Raw genomic sequence first — 22,621 nt, 5'->3', positions numbered from 1 at the left:
GGGCGCGGATCCTCCGAACGGATCCCTGCCTTGCCACTACGGTGCTCTGTGGCAAATTGATTTCAATAGGCAGGTCGGCATGTTTGTCGCGCTGATTGAAAAGAGGCGTTTGTAGCAATTCGGTTTAATGAAAAAAAGAAGCTAAATTTATTTATTTATTCATACAATACTTCCTGTCTTGGTGGGCCCAAGTAGGAGGGGAATAGAGCGGGGAAAAATTCAAACTTAATATTTACGACACCAATTAAAAGGGAAGCAAAGAGCTGCACATGCATGGATTCTATCAAAAACAGTTAATTGAACACAGCAAATATTCGTGCCAGAAATTCACATAGTGGGTCCAAGAAGGAGGCGAAATACAATACGAAAGAAAGCAAAATGAACATTTAGCCCAACAAATAAAAATGCGAAAACAGTTCCCGGGTTTGAACCCGACCGCGGCGGCTGCGTTTTTATGGAGGAAAAACGCTAAGGCGCCCGTGTGCTGTGCGATGTCAGTGCACGTTAAAGATCCCCAGGAGGTCGAAATTATTCCGGAGCCCTCCACTACGGCACCTACTCCTTCCTTTCTTCTTTCACTCCCTCCCTTATCTCTACCCATACGGCGCGGTTCAGGTGTCCAACGATATATTGACAGATACTGCGCCATTTCCTTTCCCCAAAAACCAATTATTATTATAATGGGCTATGTACCGATTACAAAATACAAACTCATAAATAACTGGTGATGGTTCTAGTGCTCATTAAAAAAACTGAATGGGAGCTGGTTTTACTTTGTTATTGTGCGAGGAAAAAAGAATATTTAAAAATGTTCGTTCTGGCGCTTTAAGGGTTTAGCGACTGCTCGTAACGGTGCCTGGCTAATCATGTGACTAGTGGTTTTAGGTACAGTTCAGGGCACCTAGATAACTTGTTATTCTTGAGCAAAAAGAAAAAGAAGTTTTAGTCGCTGAAGCTTTCGTCGAGTTTTTAATGTCTGTATGCCATGATCATTCATTAAAGCTGTTGAAGAATCGGTAGTGCAAAATTTAGAAAAACAAACAAAACGGCTTTTCTCTGTAATATCTCTAATGCATGCATATTAGTTTTAGTTTATGGGTACCACACCGTACACGCATGCTCTAATTAAGGTCTAATAATTGATGTATTAGCTAAAAGCTTCGTTGCAGAAGGTGCCTGTTTAAGCTTGTATTTGGGAAAACGCAGTTTGCGGAAAGGCGCTGCGCAGATGTTAGAAATGTGGGTATTCTAACGTAAGGTATTTGTTATTGTGACACCAAGGTACTTGTACTTCGTTACTTCGGACAGAGATCGCGAAGATAGGCTGTATTGATAAGATATGCTGTGTGTGTTTCTTTAGTTGTTCTCAAGTTTTTTCAGCGTTTGGTGTCTAGTCTTGTATGGCAGTAAAATCTTGAGTACTGCTGTGGTTAGAGTTGAGCACAATTTGGTCATGAGGAGTTTTAATTTAAGTGAATAATACGCAATCGTCGGCGAACAGCATGATATGAACTGGTTCAGTAACAACATTAACAATGTCATTTACGTAAATGAGAAATAACCAAGCTCCAAGGATGCTTACTGGAAGGTAATACGATAAGTGACCACCAATATGCACAAATTGAGTTCGGTTAGTGAGATAGGCAGTAATCCATCTGATTAGGAACATTAGTAGACCGGCTAGTTTGAGTTTACAAATTAGCTTTTCGTGTGAAACTGAAGCAAAAGCCTTTGAAAAGTATAAAAGTATTACATCTGTTTGGCCAGATCTGTCACAGATTTCTGCGAAGCTGTGCACAACTTAAGGTAATTGCATAACTGTGGGGTAACCTTTCCTACAAGCGTGCTGGGGTGAAATTTGAAAACCTAGAAAATCAATTACGTAATCAGCAATTATATGCTCTAACATTTTGCAACATGATGATAAAAGTGAAACGGGGCGATAATTCTGGATGAGTGTGGCATATTCTTTTGTCAGCACAGGACCACATGTGCCGTTAGCCAATCAGAAGGAAAGTGAGCGGACGATGTGGATGCCCGTAATATGGTGACTACGAACTTGGATAACAATCCGGCATAATGGTACAGAAATTTAATAGGGATGTTATCAAGATGTTCGCTTTTTTATGTTCAGAAGCACTAAAAAACACCACATAGTGATACCAAAATTACATTTGTCAGCCTCAAGTTGCTCTTCAGGAACATCGCATGGAGCATGCGCCGCAGAAATGGAGAAAGAACTTTGAAAATATGCATTAAAGTGATTCGCAATCCATTCTTGTCAGTACGTAAAGTGCTGTGAGCCTTGGACAGCTTTACTCTCTCGTTTTTTTTTTTTTGTCATCCCAAAGACAGCATTACCGATCTTCAGTCTGTCATGAAATAGATACACATTTTTTTTTCTAATCTGTCTTTCGCATTTTCCCAGAGTAGCTTCCGCTTTCTGAGAGTATCTCGGTAGTAGCCATTCTGCACTGATATTTTTTACCGTTTAGTTTCTGACATCTATTCATGACTTCTCGCTTTTCGTTAAAATTCTGAAAAAAAATAAGATATGATAGTTCGTCGGTTGCTTCGGCTTCTCCCGAGCATATGAACCCGCCCAATTGACCTGCATTCTCCGTTAAATTCAGTGGAAAAGAGTTCCGTGAGAACTTGTTCTTTTAATACAGTGGTGTCCACATTTTTATCTTCTTAAATGCCAGAAACAATCCAGTTTGAGCGGCGACTTTGATCTTCAATTTCTACCACCTTTGCCTAAAGAGAGCCAACTTTCTGTACTAGCGCATCTATGACTGTGGTTTTCTTTTCCAGCTCCGCATACCTCAAATCGATGTCGAAATAAGTTTTCGCATTTCCGCTTGTTCCATTTGTTCTTAACCCGCCGCGGTGGCTCAGTGGTTAGGGCGCTCGACTACTGATCCGGAGTTCCCGGGTTCGAACCCGACCGCGGCGGCTGCGTTTTTATGGAGGAAAAACGCTAAGGCGCCCGTGTGCTGTGCGATGTCAGTGCACGTTAAAGATCCCCAGGTGGTCGAAATTATTCCGGAGCCCTCCACTACGGCACCTCCTTCTTCCTTCCCTCTTTCACTCCCTCTTTTATCCCTTCCCTTACGGCGCGGTTCAGGTGTCCAACGATATATGAGACAGATACTGCGCCATTTCCTTTCCCAAAAAAACCAATTTTCATTATTATTATTATATTATTGTTCTAACCTCAGTGCAGCTATCTAATCTGTTATTTTTTTCTGTCCTACTAGTAGCTCTGGCAGAATTTCTTTAGTACTGGCATGATCTGGGTTGGGACCAGGACTATTCTCAATGTGCCCGCACAAAACCAAACTGCACAGGCAGTAACTATCATACACACTACGGAGAAGCCGTTTGGGGCATGGCTTGATGAGGAGACCGCGGAATTCACTTTTAAATGCAGAATGATAGCTACCAACCTGAAACCTCAACTCTATGCTATGTTTTTAACTCCCCTCCCCCACCCCCGTGCAGTGCAGCGAAGGTGTTCTCACAAAGAGACAGTTGCACACACTGCACACAATTTTTTCCCACAAAACAGTACCACTTGTAAACAGCAGTACGAATTTGAAAGGAACATGCTGGCACCTGGTTCCCCCCTGTCGAGAAAGCTGGTGCCAAAAAAGACGAACATTTGCAGTTTTAGAATAACACAACAAAGCGACACAAACAACTCACATGAGTTATTACAATGCACACATAAATACAGACAGAAAAATACACAGACCCTATTGGTTCCACAGCAACGAGCAAACCCTACACACCCGTACTTTAAGAAGTTTCGTTTTTTCAAGATTAACGCGACGCCTTGTGCCCGTTCAGATTATTATGTATGTAAAAAAATCCGGTCGTAACCAATAACGAATCTATACTAACAGGCTTTAACCTATATCATTACACACCTTCATTCAATGCGCGACATCTCTTGCCCGCGCGTCTACTTTTTGCCGCCCGTTATACCGAAAGCAGTCTTTATCGTATAATGCAGTTTGTTATCTTAATATAGTTGCAGATAATAATAAACAACATTTGTTCATAAATTTCCGAGACTGAGTCCATTTAAAAAGTTGCGTTTAAGATTGAAATCATTTGTGCAGCACCCCTTCGAAATAGTCTCCCTAGCAGTCTACAGACAGCTTCCAACGCTTCTTGAGGTCTTAGAAACAGCTGGAAAACGCTTCTTTTGGCAGGGCTCTAAGCTCCTTTGTCGTGGCGCTTTGAATGGTCTCCACGCTCGCCATCCAGCGACCTTTTAGGGCTCTCTTCACACGAGGAAAGAGGAAAAAATCGCATCGGGAGAGATCAGGCGAGTATGGCGGATGGAGCAGTACAGTAATATTGTGCTTGGCGAGAAATTTTGTCACACTGAGAGCAGTGTGCGGACTTGCGTGATCATGAAGAAGGCTTCATTGCCCAGATGACCATAAATCAGGGCGACAGCGTCGCAGTGCCTCACGCATGTGTTGCAGCACGTGGATATAAAACTCCTGATTCGCCGCCTGCCCTTGTGGGACTTACTCGTGGTGTATGACACTTCTGGCATCGAAAAAAACTATCAGTATCGTCTTTGCTTCTGTCTTCTGTCGCCGCACTTTTCTCGACGGTGGAGAGCTTGTGGACCGCCATTCGGCACTCTGCCTCTTTTATTGCAAAAAGTAATACTACGCCAGGTCTAACCGCCCGTCGCGTATGCCGTGCTCCCCCCAGAGCCAGCACTGCGCTTGGCATGTGGTGTGACGCCAGCTCTCTATGTTGCTACGACGACGGGTGACGTCAGCTTCCTCCCCGCCGCAGCTAGAAGGGAGCCGCTCGTCGCGTGTGCCGGCGCCTCCGAGCCGGCGCCGCGCCTAGTAGGTGGTCTCTTCGTTGATATGACGACCTCCTCGCCTTGCGCTCGCTCCGTTGCGGCTTCACTGGGATATAGAGCGGTACGCTACGCGTTGGTTGGTCAGTCTCGCCATTGAAGTTACCGAAGAAGAGTCTATATCTGAATCTGGTTGCTCCACCGCTTCAGTAAAACTTCTTTTTGGGCTAGTTCGGAACAGAATTTAACTGCTTCGGAACAGTTAAATTCTAAGGCGAAAGCTAAGCACGCTTTCGCAATTCAACCAGGATTTTGTTTGAGGATTGTATTCAAAACACCATGCTTCGTCTTCAGCAATGGCGCCATCGACAGCATCCTTATATGCCTCGGAGTGCAAATCAGCGCTCATTGATGTCCGCATGTCCTTCTGGTCCTGTGTGAGGGTGTGCGACACAAGTCTGGCATTCAGCTTTCGTTTCCCCAAGTTTTCGCGCAAAATTTGGTGGCGTGTTGTCTTACCAATGTAGAGAGCATCTGATTGCATGTGGACTGTAATGGTGTGGTGGGGCTGTACGATTTCCCTGATCCGAACCACGTTGTTTTCATTCCGTGAGGTTTAAGAGCGCCCCTGCCTTGTGTCGTCTTCCACCGATGTTCTCCCCGAAACGAACGCCTTGTGCCTATCTGAAACTCGCGCCCGCGATAATGTCCCGTTGCCGTAAGCGTCACGAAGGAGCTCATACGTCTCTGTGGCTGTCTTGCCAAGCTTCACACAGAATATGTTTACACGCTGTTTGAGGTGGACGTCCAGCTCTATACTTTCACTCAGAGTAGAATGCGCAGACGACTAGTGAAAACATATTGTTCTACCTGTAGTGCCATCTAGGGGCCGCCACAGCAATTAACATAAATAGCTCAGGTTAGCCCGAAAAGCTGGGCCTTCACATATGCACATATGGGCATGAATTAATATATTGAAAGGTGTTTTTGCCGACATTCTATATCGAGTTTCTTTAGTATATAGTAACGAAGGCTTGAGACAATTGCACTGGCACAAGGTGAGAAGTACAGAGAAGAATACACAAGATGGCTGACTCGCCCACAGACCCAGTTTGTCCTCGTCGTCTGCTATCCCATGGGTACGCGGCGTTACTGCCTCCTTCAAAGCGGCGGCCCGACGCCGACAACGAACGGAAAGTCAAGGTTGTAATGTTCACCGTGGGGAGCGGAAAGTAGACAACAGTTAAGCAGGCAAACAAGGCAGGTTGCAGCCTGCCGTGGTAAGGTTTCATGCTCACTACGTGGACAGTCTCAGTCGGATGGCATCGCCGTGGTAAGGATCTCGGGTCCCGCAGTAAAACTTCATAGGTGACATCACTAAGACGCCGAACTACCTCGTATGGACCGAAGTAGCGGCGGAGTCTTCCTATCCTTGGTTTAAGTAAGTTCGAAGAGAGCTTGCATTAAGTCAGCCGTAATGGCGATGCCACGGTCCGTGATGACGACCGATGGTGTACCATGACGCGAGACTATGGATGTTTCAAAAAACAGAGCCACTTTGGTCGCATTAGCGCGGGGCAACGGCTGTGTCACGGCGTACGACGTCAAGTAGCCTGTCGCTGAAACAACCCATTTGTTTCCCGATGACGACACTGGGAATGCTCCCAGCAGGTCCACGCCCTCTTGTTGGAAAGGTGCTGTAGGCGGCACCATGGGTTGGAGAAGCCTAGGGCGCTTCGATGCCAGAGCCACCGTTCAGGGTGGAGACAACTTCAACGGCGCCGCCATAGAGTCACACGGGATCAGCTGCGCTGCTGGGCTAGCGTTCGTTACGATGCCGTTCATGCCCTCGGCGCGCTTCAGAGTGCTTTGAATTGAACAGTCTTTTTCATCAGTATCGCACTGCGCGTCTTTTTACTCATAATAGTCATATTAATATCCGAGGGTCGAAGACGTAATTGTGCAAATTAATTTTACGGCCCCGAGTGGTCGAGGTTGAACAATTAGTGTGCCACCTGTTAGTTTGAAAAACAGGCTATCATTTTAAATATCCGTTTCCCAGCAGGTGCTTCCGCTTCCGCTCCGTGCGAGTGGAAGAAATTGTTTTCTATCTTTTTCTACGTGGTTTTTGTTTTTTCAAGTCGTGTGCTTTGATAACAATCGCGCGTCATCAGCCGCTCGCATGCTGCGGTTGGTTTCGCTTTCGTCGTGCTGGCTGTTTCCGTTTGTTGTGCTCGCAAAGACTGTTGAGTGTCTGCTTTTTAATTTTTCAAAGTGTAATTGCGAGTTGCTCGCCTGTTTGCTGCTGAGAGGAGTGCAATTAAATTTATTTACATGCGGGCACTGTTACATAAAAACGATGCCACCGTATACCAACGTTTCCACTCCGCCTGCGTTTTCTTTCATGAGGCCCCCGAAAACTGATTGCCCCTCGATGGTGATGGGGCAAAGGATTACTACCAAGTTTTTCACTCGTTGCATTTTTGTGTCAGGCGCACAAACACCGAGCTGGTCCTCTTGTGTGCGCTCATATGCAGACTTAACTTGCGCAATGAACATGCTCACCGGTTGCTCTGCTGGGAATCCTGTTTGTGAAACCCATTTCTGCATATATTTTTCATTGCAGTTATTTCATTCGAGCCCATTGGTACCCATTATAAATCTTCCATATAAACATACACAAAAAGGGTGAACTTGAGGTCATTAAATAACTGCAGTATTCTTTCGTTAAAATTTTTAATCCGAATTGAAAGTACAGTCGCGCCTCGTTAATACCATCCCCGTTAATTTGAACGACTAGAATTATGTAGTTTTTCTGGGGACCAAACTTTTTCAATGTATTTCTGGACAATGGATCATCCCCAGGATTCAGGCTCATGCACCTCGAAAACCCGGTCGCGCCATCTCGCGACAGCCGGCGGCGCGACGCCGCGTAACTCAATGGCGACGAAAAATAAAAATTAATACCTTGTCGCGCATAAAAGATAGAGATTAGCTCTCTCGCCTATATGTTGAATGCTTCTTAAAGTTTCTTTTAATAGAGTTTCAAAAATGTAGCTTAGATATAGCGCTTACCATACGCAATGAGCTACGATAGCATAGCGCCTATGGCGAGGTCCCGAAATATACCCCACTTGACTTCACTTTATCGCTCCCCAAAGCCCTAATTTAAAATACATCGAGAAGCTCTCGGAGCTTAGGGTACCGTAATTTCCTGCATTTGAAGAAATATAAAGCATATTACATTTAAGTGGAGCAAAACATTTCCTGCGCTGTTTTTCTATTGATTATGAATTCCTCGCACCAGCAAGAAACGCGTGGCGCCCTCTCGGCGCGTTGGCAAGGCGCACGTCCGTGCTACAGTGTCCCTACTATAGTGTCCATGCTACAGTGTCCCTGTTTTGTAGGTTCCTCTGGGAGGTTGAGCCGTGCCGTACGAATGCGCACTTTTATCAAAAGTTCTCCCATCGGAGTGCGGCTACGACCATGAGCTTGTGGTAGGAAATACGGCTGAAGGAGCTCACCGGATGGGATGGGAGGTGCGTACATTGCGATGAAAAACTGCCGAAAGCCAGGTGGGAACCGTGGGTGTGCACAGGCAAGGCCAAGTGGAGGGACAGGACGTGCAGGAGCGCAGAGCCGGTGGAGGCAGCGTTGCGTGCGTCGGGGCTGTCGGCCAGTGTCACCAGATGTGGTAGGAAATCCACATTTATTGGACGTCCCGGTAGCCGCGGCGGCTGAGACGGTGGAGCGGGCTGTTGACGTTGCTGGCTAGGCCAGTTGCCGAAATCATTCCCTGTTGCACCAGCCGAGGGCTTCTGGTTTGCGCGAGGCAGGTCGCGCCAACTTCATCTTCATCAGCGCCGCTACAGATGCTCCTCCCCTATCGCGATGCGCGATAGAGGAAAAAAACGGTATGTACAAGTTTGTACGGGTGAATCAAGTCCAGGACACGGTTAAGTTCGTGAAGGCCGCCGGGTGGGAGAAACAAACTCAGGTGGTCGAGCCTGGCTGCTACGTAAAGGGTGACGGGAGCCAAAGGATGAGGAGGATGGCACAAGGAACAGGCGGCAGAAGTCGATGACAAGGAGGCGAGCTAGGCGTTGGGTTGAAGCGGGTCGAAAAATGCCATTGCAGAAAATGCACCCGCGCCGGGTGTTACGGGCGGTATGGGCTTTGCGCTGGCCCAGCGGTTGCAGACGAAGGGATGGCGTGCGGAAACCACTGCCGTAGAAGAGGAGGGGATGCCTCAGCCGCTGGCGACGCTGAAACGACGGCACACGATACTGGGCTGGAGGTCTGCTGCGTGGGCTTCGGGCTGCCGCGTAGGGAAGTGGTCGAAGTGGTCGACGTGGAGCGGTGGCTTGATGCAAAACCGAGCTCACTGTGGCAGTAAGACGGGTGGCTGGGGGCACAAGAAGCAGGTCCGTGGCGTAGTTGTCGAAATCGCAAGCATACGGTAGGGCTATCTAGCTTGTCGCGGAGGCACAGGCACTGGTGAAGGCGCCAGGTGGACACGGATGTGTGGCAGGCGTTGCGGGTGGCGCGTGAGATTCGAAAAGGCCGTCGGGTGGCGTGCATGCGGGCCTCGCGACAGGAATGACAGTTGTGCTCACTGTGGTCGGGCTTGAGGGAGCAGGCGAACGTGGGACTAGAAGAGAGTGCGGGACCGAGTCAAGAGAGGGTGCTGCCGGTGATGGCCCAAAGGCAGGCGCCACAGCTGGGAATCAGGGGCGGGCAGGATGCGCCGTGGAATGGGAGATCACAGGTGGATGGCCGTCCATAGGGCCTGGTGAAGCAAACTTGAGAGAGATCGGGGTGTATTTTTAGGCAGCTGGATCAGAAGGTTGGCAAGAGACTGGCGCGTCCACGCGTGGCACTTGCCGAACCGTGAGTGGGGGCTCATTCTGTGGCGGCAATAGTGGACACACCGGTGTGGGGAGCGGCTCCGGTGCATAAGCTGGCGGAGGGAAATCCGAAGCAGCTCGGGTCGAGAATGCGGCCAGGGGCGGTGAGTCGAGTGATGCCGCAGCTTCCGAGTCCGGAACAGGAGCGCAGAGAGTCGGCGGGAGCTCCAAGCCAAAATATGCCGTCAAGCCCTTCCTGAAATCGGCGTATATGTCGGGACCGGGAGGCGGCAACCACAGCTGTGCCAGGAGACCGGGAGGTAGTTCGCGGCTTGCGTGCTGATAGCGCAGCAGCTGGCTGGACACGTTATGGACATGAAAGTGCGAGTCCAGCAGCGCCAGCCACAAAACGGGGTCCCTGGCAGGCATAAAACGCGGGCAGGCCGGGCAGCCGAGGAAGGAAGGGGCGGTGATACGGCTGAAGGAGCTCACCGGATGGGATGGGAGGTGCGTACATTGCGATGAAAAACTGCCGAAAGCCAGGTGGGAACCGTGGGTGTGCACAGGCAAGGCCAAGTGGAGGGACAGGACGTGCAGGAGCGCAGAGCCGGTGGAGGCAGCGTTGCGTGCGTCGGGGCTGTCGGCCAATGTCACCAGATGTGGTAGGAAATCCACATTTATTGGACGTCCCGGTAGCCGCGGCGGCTGAGACGGTGGAGCGGGCTGTTGACGTTGCTGGCTAGGCCAGTTGCCGAAATCATTCCCTGTTGCACGAGCGAGAGCTTCTGGTTTGCGCGAGGCAGGTTGCGCCAACTTCATCTTCATCAGCGCCGCTGGTGATGCCAGCGCCGCTACAAGCTGCTACATAAAGTCCTACAAGAAAGCGCGTGCCTACTATGTGGTATATAGAGGAAATTATAAGGAGACTTTTTTGCTTGACAGGTACATTTTTTTGAGCGCATACGGTGACCCCACGACACGGGCATAGGTGATAGTGGAATTGCGTGCGCATTAACAGTGCAAAGCAATGAAACTTCCAGGTACTTTCGTTCAAGCAGTGAAATGCGTAATTCCCGGACGCTCATACTTAGAGCTCACTCACCGATCCTTTTATATTGTTCTTGCACTGTACATTGATAATTTTAAATCGTGTAATAATCACTACATTTTAGCACTCCAGTCATTAGCCTAAATAGCAGACAGCTCTTCGAAAGTTTTGTCGATGTGGTGAAAGCTCAGCACGGACGCGTTGAAGTGACTGAGTGCTGCACTCTAAGAGGCAGCAAACCTCATGCTGCGTTTTATGGCAGTAGGTGTTTTGTCCAATGTAAAAATTAGTGTGTGGTTGTTCACAACATTTTTTCTAGATTGGTACAGTGCCTCTCAGGATTCAATCGTTTGCCGTCGTTAAGGGCTTTACCATTGCTGTAATCGATGCTAGTATTGGCAATTATGTCAACGGTGTACGTAAACTATGAACCGCTAACGAAGACTTTATAGAATGACATGCTGAGAACTATTCGGAAGAATAGGCCATCAGTACGGCAAGCTAGTAACTACGCCGTTTCCCAGAGCAGCAATCAAGAATCAAACCCCCGTTAAACATTATGATTTAAATTTGCTGAGAAATGAACAGAGGTTGTTGTCCGATAACACAACGTTTCAAAGCTTACTGGTTATCTCCAGCTCGGCGGCTGGGCGCTCCACCCAGCCCGCTTGTGCAATGTGCCGCTCGCACGAGCGATTAGCGACAGGACGCTACGTGCGCGCGGCCCTGAATATTCAGTGTATTTACCGTGTTGCGAATATGTGCAACAGTACTTATAAACACTCCCGAACATACACGCCCAAACATATTATTTTTTTTGCATATGGCGTGCACACGTACCCCCAGTTTAGATTATATTTTTTCTGTCACTCTCCTATTTACTTCTCCCTATCCTCCCTGTTTGCCTTTATTGACGCCGGTTGCAGTTCAGGTGCTTGAGAGATTAAATAGCAATTGCAGGGGCCGGCAAGATTTTTAGTTTCCTTTTTGTATTTTCGTCAGTTGCTGTTGTTGCCTCTGAAGCGATTGGTAAACTACTACTTCTTCAAGGTGTGGCTCCCTTGGAGTTGCAGAGGCTTTATAAGCGCACAAACTGCGGGAGTAAGAAGAGGGAGCCGTTTCCAGGGAACGATTAACACTATCCAGCGACTTTTAAATGCGCCATGATTGGTTTCCACAGCCTACGACACCAAGCGCTCGAAGAAAGGTATATATTGCATCATGACCCCGCCTTAGGCATTTTCTTTAGGTTGACTGTCTTTGAGGGGGCAGAGGAGGCGTCTGATAATGGTGGTCGGCTTGTGTGTAGTTTGCATCGCTTCCTTTCAGAGAATACTGACCAAGGTTTCGCTTATAACTTCTACGTACGAGCTGCACACGCGTTTATGCCACTGGCGTGTCCTTAGCGTAAACATATACAGTAGTTTTCGTTGCATCTTTTCGGTTTTGGATGATACATCGTGTGAAGAATCTTAGGTATCTATTTCTTAAAAATGTTTTCTTTGGCTGATGATGAGTTTTAATAGTGCAGTGGCAACCTCGCACCAAGCGCAATGGAATGAACTGTTTTCTTCAACACAAGGTTAGGTTAAAGACCATTTTCCGGGCGCTTCAGCTCAAAGAAACCAAGCGCCAGGCTTCGAGAGAACTTGTGCCCATTCGAAACCAGTGGCTAAACGGCGGCATTGGGGAACGAATCACACACCGCCCTCGAGCCGCATGCTTAAAGCGATATGCCATTGCTGTTGTCGCTTGTTTTTAAAGTAAATAAACAAGAATTGGGAATCGTCTTAACCAAAACTTCCTTGAATTTCCCCCTATCCTTCGGGCACAATTTTTGGCAGTGTTCCTCCCACAAAGTTACGAGAACAAGACGCACGGCTCGCAGCATCAAACGGTGAAGAAGTGCGAGAGGCGGTAACGCAACTGGTCAATGATCTGAGCAGGTGATTAGGTAGGGCGAAAATCTTTTACAAGAGGTACACGGGCACCCAGTTGCAGATGGTGAGGGGGAGGAAGAAAAGGACAATGGAGAGGGGCTTCCTGCTGTGCCATTGCCTGCCTTTCTTTTTTCCTCTTTTTACTTTTCCTCGAATCGTGGAGCGCAGTCCGTGGTTGCATATTCAATCTGCTCTGTTTCTGCCCCCTACGGTGTGAAGCATGACGTAGTCGGCGCCTCTGGGAAAACGGCCCGTAACGGTCATGGATGCACTTTTGTCTCCAGGCTGTCATTAAAAAAACACAACCGCTAATGCGCCAGTCCTGGCAAAGGGTCTCTCGACACGCTGAAAAAAATCTGCCAGAAAGGACATCAGAGTTTCTGCTGAAGATTAGTTACATTCTTCAATGTCTTCCACCAACCTAAGGAATTCCACCAGCATTGTTAAAAGCACAGCGCATGGCACAGGTAAAGAGTGGCACGAAAACAAATGTCGGATGATTTAGCGTGGTTTCGCCAAATGCAAATGAGGAGTGCTAGCACTTCGGATTTCAGTGCTGTTTCGGTGTTCGGTTCCGTTGCGCACGGATGCAGTTGATGAAGACGATGATATCCAAAACACAGCGCAAGAGACTGGTATTTTAGGACGCAGAATTTTCGGCTGTGGCGATGTCGCAGTTGTCTAAAGCAGTAACCAGCAAAAGTGATGTGTTCTCGCCGCCCCGGGTTCGAAACTCACTCTCGGCCGTAAAACATTTCCGATTATTTTATTTCAATTCAAGTAAATTTCAGGCATACAAACAGACCACTTCGAAATTTGAAATTGAAGCCTCAGTGCCACAATAAAAATTGCGACCCCGTTAGCCCGCTGTTCTACTAGCGTGTCTAGACAGCGGTTGACATCAGTGCGGCCGCTCGATGGAACCGCATCATCGAGTGGCCGTGGTTTTCATCTGCTCACTCACTGAAAAAGACGGCACGCTGAAGGGCTTTTCCTTAGAGCCTTTACTTCGTTCCTTGTCATGCAACGTGAGTGCACTGTGTTGTTATGGCCTGTGCACAGTACAAAATAAAGCCGACCATTGTGAATGGGCGAGACCCTTCTGCGGCCACGTAATTGGTGACACCTTAAAAAATCACATGTTTTCGCTTTGTGTAGCAAGAAAACAGTCGAATGGAGCAAACTGTTCATTTCACCAGAGGTCATTTGGCGACGAAAGGTGTTGAGCACGGTGTGTCGAGTCTCCAACGCCACTATATCAAAGACAAAAGAACACCGCTAAGGAGAATACAAAAATCAGGAGACTCGGTTAAAAAAAACTTAACATTTTGACAGATTTGCCTGTCTGTTTGGGTTTGAAGACTTATAATAAAATGCACATCTCAGTGTTATCTGCACAACAAGCACAGAACTTGACAGAAAAAAAGAGCAACGCACGATATTCAAAGAACTCATCATGAACGCTACCCAAGAAGCTTTATTCAGAAAACCATTCGACGTCAAAAACACGACAACATGCACCAAGCAATCAACGCACAAAGACCAACGCCACCACCAAAATACGTCACTCTACCTGATGTCGGAGGTGTCAGTGAAACCATCGTTCGATTCCCGAAAAGGGGGAGTCTCCAGGTTGCGCACAAGCCCACAAACACTGTTGCGCTTTGCCTACCTGTCCATCAAGACCGGCCGCGGAGAGAAGGAGCCCAAGCCATTGTCTACAAAATTCCTTGCGCCGACTGCGACGCAAGCTGCATCGCCGAAACCAAAAACCTCAAAGAAAGAATTCGGCAACATAAAAATGACGTCCGCAACTTCGCAAGAGATTGCAATCCTGTAGCCGAACATTCCGAGGACTAAGACCAGAGAATCAACTTCGAAGAAACCAGCGTCCTAGTAACCGAAACAAATTTCCACAAAAGGCTCCTTCTGGAATCCTGGCACATCCAAACCACCCCGAACAACATCAACCGCACAAAAGGAAAACTGCTTCCAGTGTATGCCCAGAGACTTTAACCAAAAAATGTCGCCATTGACAGCCTCCCTACAGTGCGACAACGTGACTTAACGACCTTAACCCTCCTCCCCTCTTCCTCCCCCTCCCCCACGCCTTTCGCATCACAGCTTTCGTTCCTTTGACCCCTTCCTCCCCTCCATACTTAGCCTCAGTCACCCCTGGTGAAGGAGCCCAGTCGGCTTTGAAAGGGTCGGTTAAAATTAAAGATTTTTGGTTGGAGATGTGCAGTTTATTATGAGACTCGCTTACCACTGCAGAACGGCAGATATCTTATTCTTTATTGCCATTTATTTTCATATTGCTTTGAGTACGCATGGCGTCACTATTCTTTTATTATTTTAGTCGCGATGTCACTGTGCTCGTATACCTCTCAACGGGGAAACGTGAGCGCGTGCACTCAGAATGCGGACAGCGCTTTTTCAAAGACACTGACCTCATCTGCCTCGCGTCACTGCACCCTAAGGGAACGAAACAAAAAGATCTATCGACAGGGTACTCCCGAAGTGCAGCATTCATTTTCTCAGAAGTGAATGGACAACTTGTAGAATTGCCGACTTACAGGAAGGTTGCTTCCAACCCGCAACCCACGTTTGCAAACCGCGTTTTCGCTTCCTGCTGTGCTGACTGAAGGGGTTAGCATGAGGAGAGATGGGAGAGATGGTTTTCGGTTGGCAAACTGTAGAGGACGCTGGATATTCTGCAAGTGTGCTCCAAGGGCCGTTTTTTTGGTGCACGCGCCCAAAGTCGGCGCTCTTAACATACGATAGAACCAGTCTACGCATGGCCACTGCAGGAGACGCCGCCGAACCTCGGCGAGGCACCGTTATTAATCCGTGCTTTACATCGGCGTCAGCTAACGGGCGCTCGCGCACGTGTTGGAAGCGGGGTCCGGTTTGCGACAATAGGAGCACAGCGGCGCTCTCGGTGACTTTTCTTAATGGCTTGAAGCTCTTACAGGTTCCCAGAACTTTTCTTCGCGGTTTAAGTTGTCCTTTCAGCGCCTTCCAGCCTATTTTCTTCACGGCTCAAAATTCTTTCGGCCGCAGAAAGAAGCACCAGAGTACAATGAAGTTTTTTCCTCCTCCTCCATCTACTCGAGAGGGGAGCCAGCCAGCACCAAAAACATGGACTGCCAAGCATGCCTCTGACGCCGTTCTGGTCTGCTCAGTACTCAATCCATGTGTGCTCGGCCGGCCTTCACAGGGTGTATTGGCGCCTGAGAGGCTTGGCAAGGACTGAATTCACCTTAATAAAAATGGCTGTTGGGCAAACTAAGAGAGGAGACTTACAAAAAAAGCGAGAGACTTTTGTTCTTGAACAAGTACTTTAGGATGCGAGAGTGTCAAAGTTTTGCTTGCGAAATGAATATTTTCGAACCATTTTGAATATAGGCAAACAAAAAATACATGTTGCTGGTAACAGCTGAAATGCCTAACAGACGGGACAAAAAAGAACGCATACACATGCGCTAATGTCTGTGTTTTCTTCCGTACCGTTGGCGCTGCCCAGTCGTTTGCATCAACATACACCAACCAGCAAGACTTAGCCCTCTTCATTGAACAAAACATCGAAAGTCTTAAAAAAGTTTTCCCACAAAAGAACCACGAAAGGAAATATGTATCAGACCATAACTTTACTTCGCTCGTTATTGTGGGGGGAGGGTGATACGCTCGCTTGGGATCTGGAATTCTTTCACATGCACTGACATTGCACAGTACACAGGCCTCTAATTTCATGTCTATCGAAATGTGACCAACGCATCCGGGATCGAAGCCTCGATTTTCGGGCCAGCTGCCGAGCACCACAACCACTCAGCTACCGCGGCGGCTCCGGGATGGTTTGAGTAATGGCAGCAATAAACTTTAATTTGTATGGCAGTGCTATGACAACAACTCGTTGAATAAAATTACTCGGTTCAGTTTAAAAATTTGAACCGCCCCGTTCAAATAATGCCTGCATCACAAAGCTCACGGAATGCTGAGCTACTATTATGGACTGAATGTTGAGAAAGCATTGTAAGGTGCTGAAATAATTACTGGCGGAGCGACGTCAAATGGTGCTATCTGAACAGCACGACGAAACGCAAAAACATGCCTCTGAAAACAAAGAGAACAAAATTGCGGTTGCAACGCGGACAGGACCATTCCCTAGACGTTCCCCCACAACCCCTATCTATAATCGACCACCTCCGCGCCTGCCACAAAAGTGAAAAAGCAAACCGCGCAACTACTATGCCCTAATTCTTTCTGGCTCACCTCTCAACTCCAATATCTATCACTTCCGGCATTCACTTTCTCTGGCTTGTTATCTATCCACTGACAGCGGCTCAATGTGTTGCCAGTTGTCATAGCCTCAGAGGGACGAAATTACATGTTGCCGAAACATCAGATTCAAAGGTAAAATTTATTTGAAAATGTACTTGTTGCAGCTATTTCTGGGAATCCTAGCATTGAATGAGTGTCGACAAATTCAGTCAGGCGTGACTGCGCCCAGGCATGACACATACCCGTGTGGTGGCACGTCGCACGCGACCTTACACATCAGGTGACTGGTGAGGTCCACCGAGACAACACATTTTGTACAGCGTCAAGTCTAAGTGGGATTTTCGAGACACACTACATTAACGGTGTTGTGCATATCACCAGCCACTTCACCGACCCAAACAGATTCCTTTAAAGAAACGAAAGCAAACGCCATTTGTCCAGGTTAAGTAACAAGCGGTCACGTATGCCTTGCAATCACGAAGCGCAATGTATAAGCTATGGTTTAGGTAAATTTAATTACTTTTTCTGTCTGAGGCAGGTGTGAATTCTAGTAGCTGGTTAGCTGTGATAATGTGAATTTGGAACTCAGACATAGAAGTTGTCGTGCTCGATAGAGAAAAGGATCAAATAAAGCTGGCTCAGCATTGCAGATAACATCGGATTAACGAAATTCATCGAACAAATACACAGGAGATGAAAACACCGCCAAATGATTTCGTTAATATTGACATGAAGATCTTTCAAAAGTCAGCAAAACATAGCAAGCGGTTGGAAACTATTTTATGCTAAGCAATAATTCGAAACGCCTGGCGATGTCCAGGCTACAGCTGACAAGAAAAATCTGCAGAGATTGTTTACATCCCCAACATTGCGAAAGCAAGAATTTGTGCTACGCAGAAGACGACAGTGAGCGGGCAGTGCCGCGGGAGGGAGCGGATAGAAATTGGCAAGACGACGCTCTGCAATGTACAGAGCAAGAGTGCGGTGGAGTTTAATACGAGGCGTTTTCGGCTGTGGCGATAGCCTCAGATGTAGCATCACAGGCCACAACTTAGGACGTTTATGACTGAACAGACTTTCTACCGGACTAGTTTCAGCTCTTGAGGCCGTGTCTATCTTTGCCGCCCTTTTAGTTGTGTTGCCTTTTATCGAACTAGTGCTGCGCAGCCACTAGCTGAGTGCTTAGTAAATAATCTGTAGATAGCCCCTTTCTACACATGCATAACCTCGTGCAGTATGTGCCATGATGAAAAAAAAAAAGCGGTGATCGATATCCACGTAGTCTTGCGCTGCGGCCTTTGTTCGCGTCTCCGCGGGCTCTACTCCCATTCTTGGATATTTTTGTTTCCTTTTCTTCCCATTTCTTCTATGCTTCGGACAGAGCGGACAAATATCGGCAAGAGGCGGTCTTTCTAGGCTCTGATCCTCAGGATTAGTGCTTTTGCACTTATACATGCCGACGGAATAACTTTAGACAGCCCAAAGGATAGCTCGAACTAAGCATGCATTTGTAACAAAGTACCTTAATTCCCTGCTCCTTATGGGCGATAGAGTTATATATGCTGCATTCCTTGTTGATAAAATCTAGTTGTAACGAGGCTGAAAACGAGGCACCTGTGGTTGACTGCAAGCGAACTTAACTAGTTTCTTTTCGAGTTGATCGATTCACGAAAAACTTGTCTTCACATATGATGTAATCGAAACAAACTGCTGATGTAGCCATAACATTTCTTTTCATTTTAAACTTCTATAATTTAGCTACTAATGAGCGTAGTTCATTACAACTTGGTTGCATCTGAGCCCTGCCAACCTGAATGTGTTCGGCGGAAAAAGGGAAGACAAATTATTACAGGTTTGAGTATATTTCAGTTTCTTGCAGGATAGCTATGACTCAGAGAGTCAAAGAAAACTGTTACCAAGATGTGACATCCATTTGATCAAGAGCCGACCAAAATTGATAGTTGCAGATGAAATGATTTCATCTGTTAGAGTGAAGACACAGAGCGGGTGGTAGGCCCTCGGTGAAGATCTACATCTCCAGTTAGCAGCAGCAAGCAAACCATTCAAAAATATTGAAAAAATTCATAGCAATCGTTTTGATGGCTGATGGGTACTGGAAAGGAAACCAGTAAAAAGAAACCGGTTTTCGCTTTTCAGATTTAGTAGGAATCTAAGCGCATACTGACCTGAAAGACATGTAACCAATAACGTTTTAATCTTCTCACGTTTTCCGCTTCGGTTCTATTTTATAGATTATATAGGCGTGGTATTTGTTTTCTCTTTTGTCAGTGTTACTGCGCGTTTCTCCTAGCTTTCTGGCACGGCTCTGCATCTAGGCTCCTACTTTATCACCACCCTTTTCTTTTCTTGAGGCGTCGGGCATTCTCCGGGGCGTTTGCATGGAGCATGCTTCGGATGCGTCGCTTATCGTTTGTAGCAATTTATTTTTGTCTTCTTAACGTTGTATTTTCAGCTCTTAGTGCACTTGGCTTTGACGGTTAGGGGCCTTCTCATCTGTGCATAATTTTGACCGAGAGCTTGTGCTCATGTTGATTTGTATCTGCTGGGCTGCTGTTTTTGTTAATAGTCCCTGACTCCTACGTGTTTTATGGAAAAGCCTGTGGTCTATACGGCAGTCTTGCAATAAAGCAAGTTGGCGCTGCTTGTGTGTTGTCTATAGTCTTCACTGAAGCATGTCTCTCTACGGTGACGAAGCTATAGCGTGCGAAGATTAAAATCTAGCATGTGTTCTAGAACTCTTTGAGGACAAGTGGTAATTCAGGAAGAGTTCTGTTGGGGTTCAAGCCACAGATTTAAAACTTGGACCTAAATCTTACTGGGTTGTCTGGGCTAGTTAGTGAACTCACAAAAAATTATTCGGTGATCCTAAACATCTTTCTGGAAATAGGCGTCGAAGGCGCAGCAAGGTTGTCTGCATCGGTAGAAGGGAGGAAATTTTCCAATCTTTTTTCCATTCTAAGAAAATAAGAATGGTTGGCTGGGGCCACGAACATGTGCATGGAACTATACTGAGAGAAGTTTTAACAACTTATAAAAGCACGCTAACATGGCCGAAGGTGAGGCCCCATCGCTTTGTTTCAATGCGCTGACTGCGTCCCCGAGCTTACTTCTCGTGGAGGCAGGAAGCGTTTGTGATGTCCGAACAACGTACCCTCCGAGATTGCTGGGATTCTTGCTCTGTGAATTCCGCATAGCAAAAGAAGAAAGGCTGCAGTGCATAACGAGGTAGCTTTAAACGGGAGAACAGAGGTGGTAGAAGAGTGTTTCCTAACCGGCTCCGTGGAGAAAGCACTTTTGCACATTCAGTTGCAATCCCTTGACGTCGCGTTGTTTATACCAGTGGAAGGTCTTCCTGAAAGCGCATGTGCACTCGGAACCGAGCTGAGCAATGTTCGAACAAAAATACAGACTTGTTATCTTGTTACGTTTGGATATATGCAAGAAAATACGACGCTTTAAAAAAATTAAAGGAAAGGATTCGCCGCGTCACGTGTGTGTACAAAGGTTGACTCATTCTTATGTGCAGGTGTGTAACAGAGTGGCTTCCTGGCTAACAAAACAAGGAAGTGTGTAGCCGTGCACGGAAGCGTGACTTTCTTGAAGATAACCGATTCATCAAGCACATCAAATGTCTTTTTTTTATGAGGACAAGACGTAATGTCGGATAGAAATGGTCGTGTTTCCTCGAGGTGTCGGCGTCGGAGGAAAACCGCGTACCTTCTGGTGTTTGCGGCTGGGCAGGCAACCCAATTTAGGCCGGCTTCGCTCACTCAAACGCGCTATTTCTTTGAGATAACTATGCCCGCATCTATACAGTTAGTGCAGCGGCGCCGGAATCAACTTTTGCCACTTTAACAGAAGGATTACCGTCGCTGCTTTGGCAGGCCTTCTCGCTTAGCAGTGCTTGCCCCTCATTGATAACATTTAGTTTTAGCATTGAGCGATACCGCACATCTTTTTTTGCTTTATGCACCTCCAGCTCGGCGTCGACGCATCGCGGCGCTCTCTGCCTCGCAAATTTTTTCGGAAAAAGCGTACCACTCTTATAGCGTCCCGATATTTCATTATTTTAACAATGACCGTTATGAGCTTCCGAATAGAGTTTTAGCGCAGAAAATCATCTAGTTCTCACATTCAGCAGACGAAATTCGTTTGACGGTACTAAAAAAAGCAAACTTTGCAACCAAGAGCGCAGAGAGGGATTGTGACCGACGCTGCCAAAAATGGGCATTCTTTGTTTCCGTATGATCCGGAGTTCCCGGGTTCAAACCCAACCGCGGCGGCTGCGTTTTTATGGAGGAAAAACGCTAAGGCGCCCATGTGCTGTGCGATGTCAGTGCACGTTAAAGATCCCCAGGTGGTCGAAATTATTCCGGAGCACTCCACTACGGCACCTCTCCCTTTCTTCTTTCACTCCCTCCTTTATCCCTTCCCTTACGGCGCGGTTCAGGTGTCCAACGATATATGAGGCAGATACTGCGCCATTTCCTTTCCCTAAAAACCAATTATTAATTATTATTGTTTCCGTACGCTTCATACCACCGAGCCACAGCCGTGGCATCTCGCGCTATGATAAGCGCTTGCTGGCAGGACTTACCTATATCGTCGTCATCGTCATCTTTCATCGCTTCGTTCTCTGCTTCGCAGGGGTAGTGCAGTGAAAGCGTACGAGTGATTAACGATAAAGTAAGACTCCTCTTTGTCACCCACAGCAGATTTTATGTAGCCGTAAAAAAAAAAAGGCGAGAAGCTGACCAATTCTTGTGTGACGTGCATACTTGCAGTAGCTCTTATTACTCATCGCGTTTCTAGATTTCTTGAGAAATTTTCTAAGTCCGAGGAATTCAACACGGCAGCTTCCTTAGTAAATCGATTTTGCAACCCATTTTGTGATTGATTGGCAACATCATGAGTATATCGAATTGCTGATTGATTGGTTACGGCAATTATATGTCAAATTTATATTTCCAATGGTGTCCCTTCCCTTTAATCTGATTCATATCAATCCTAGTAAACCACACAGCTAAAGCGCCAACTCCAAGCGCCCTTCCTTGGGGTACGCACTCAGCGTCAGCGCTCTTGGCGTACGCCAAAACCGGTCTGCGCATGAGCACTGCAGAAGACGCCAGCGAACCTCGGCGTGCTAGATATCGGCGTCAGCGCACGGGCGCTCGCGTACGCGTCGGTAGAGGGGCCGGGTTTATAAAAAATGGGAGGATCGCGGAGATCTCGGTGATTCTTTTCTTCATGGCTTGAAGCTCTTCCAGGTTCCCCGAAGTTTTCTTCGCGGTTTAAGTTGTCCTTTCATCTCCCCTCGACCCCTTCTCTTCATGGCTTGAAATTCTCTCCCTCGGCGAGCCAGCGCCAGGAACATGGAGATGCATGCTGTGACATTCCTTGTGTGTGCTACGAGGTTCCGCGTTCGACGGCGCGGCGTAGACGGAGACCCAGATGACAGCGGCATCATCAATTACCCAGCCATGCTCTTTGAGTGACGACCAGAACGAAGGGGTTTAAGCCCAACCGGACCCAACCGGACCCGCCGCCGCCGCCGCGGGGAAACGGGCTTTATCCTCCCCAATTGGCGTGGCGGTTCCAGGGGCGGCCCTCCCGAGCACATTCCAGGACAGTCGGGCCAGACCGCGCCTTA

At 47.4% G+C, this 22,621-nt stretch overlaps 1 protein-coding gene across 1 annotated transcript in view; it reads left to right on the top strand.

Annotated features, from left to right (window-relative positions):
* The window catches only part of LOC144103231 (salivary peroxidase/catechol oxidase-like), a 473,398-nt gene that overhangs the window by 404,178 nt on the left and 46,599 nt on the right, over positions 1-22,621 (top strand). The window lies entirely within an intron of this gene.

Source organism: Amblyomma americanum, chromosome 9 (assembly GCF_052857255.1).
Source record: "Amblyomma americanum isolate KBUSLIRL-KWMA chromosome 9, ASM5285725v1, whole genome shotgun sequence".
NCBI classification, from domain to species: domain Eukaryota; kingdom Metazoa; phylum Arthropoda; class Arachnida; order Ixodida; family Ixodidae; genus Amblyomma; species Amblyomma americanum.
Note: the sequence above shows the minus strand (reverse complement) of the source record. Positions and strands in the feature narration are given on the sequence as shown.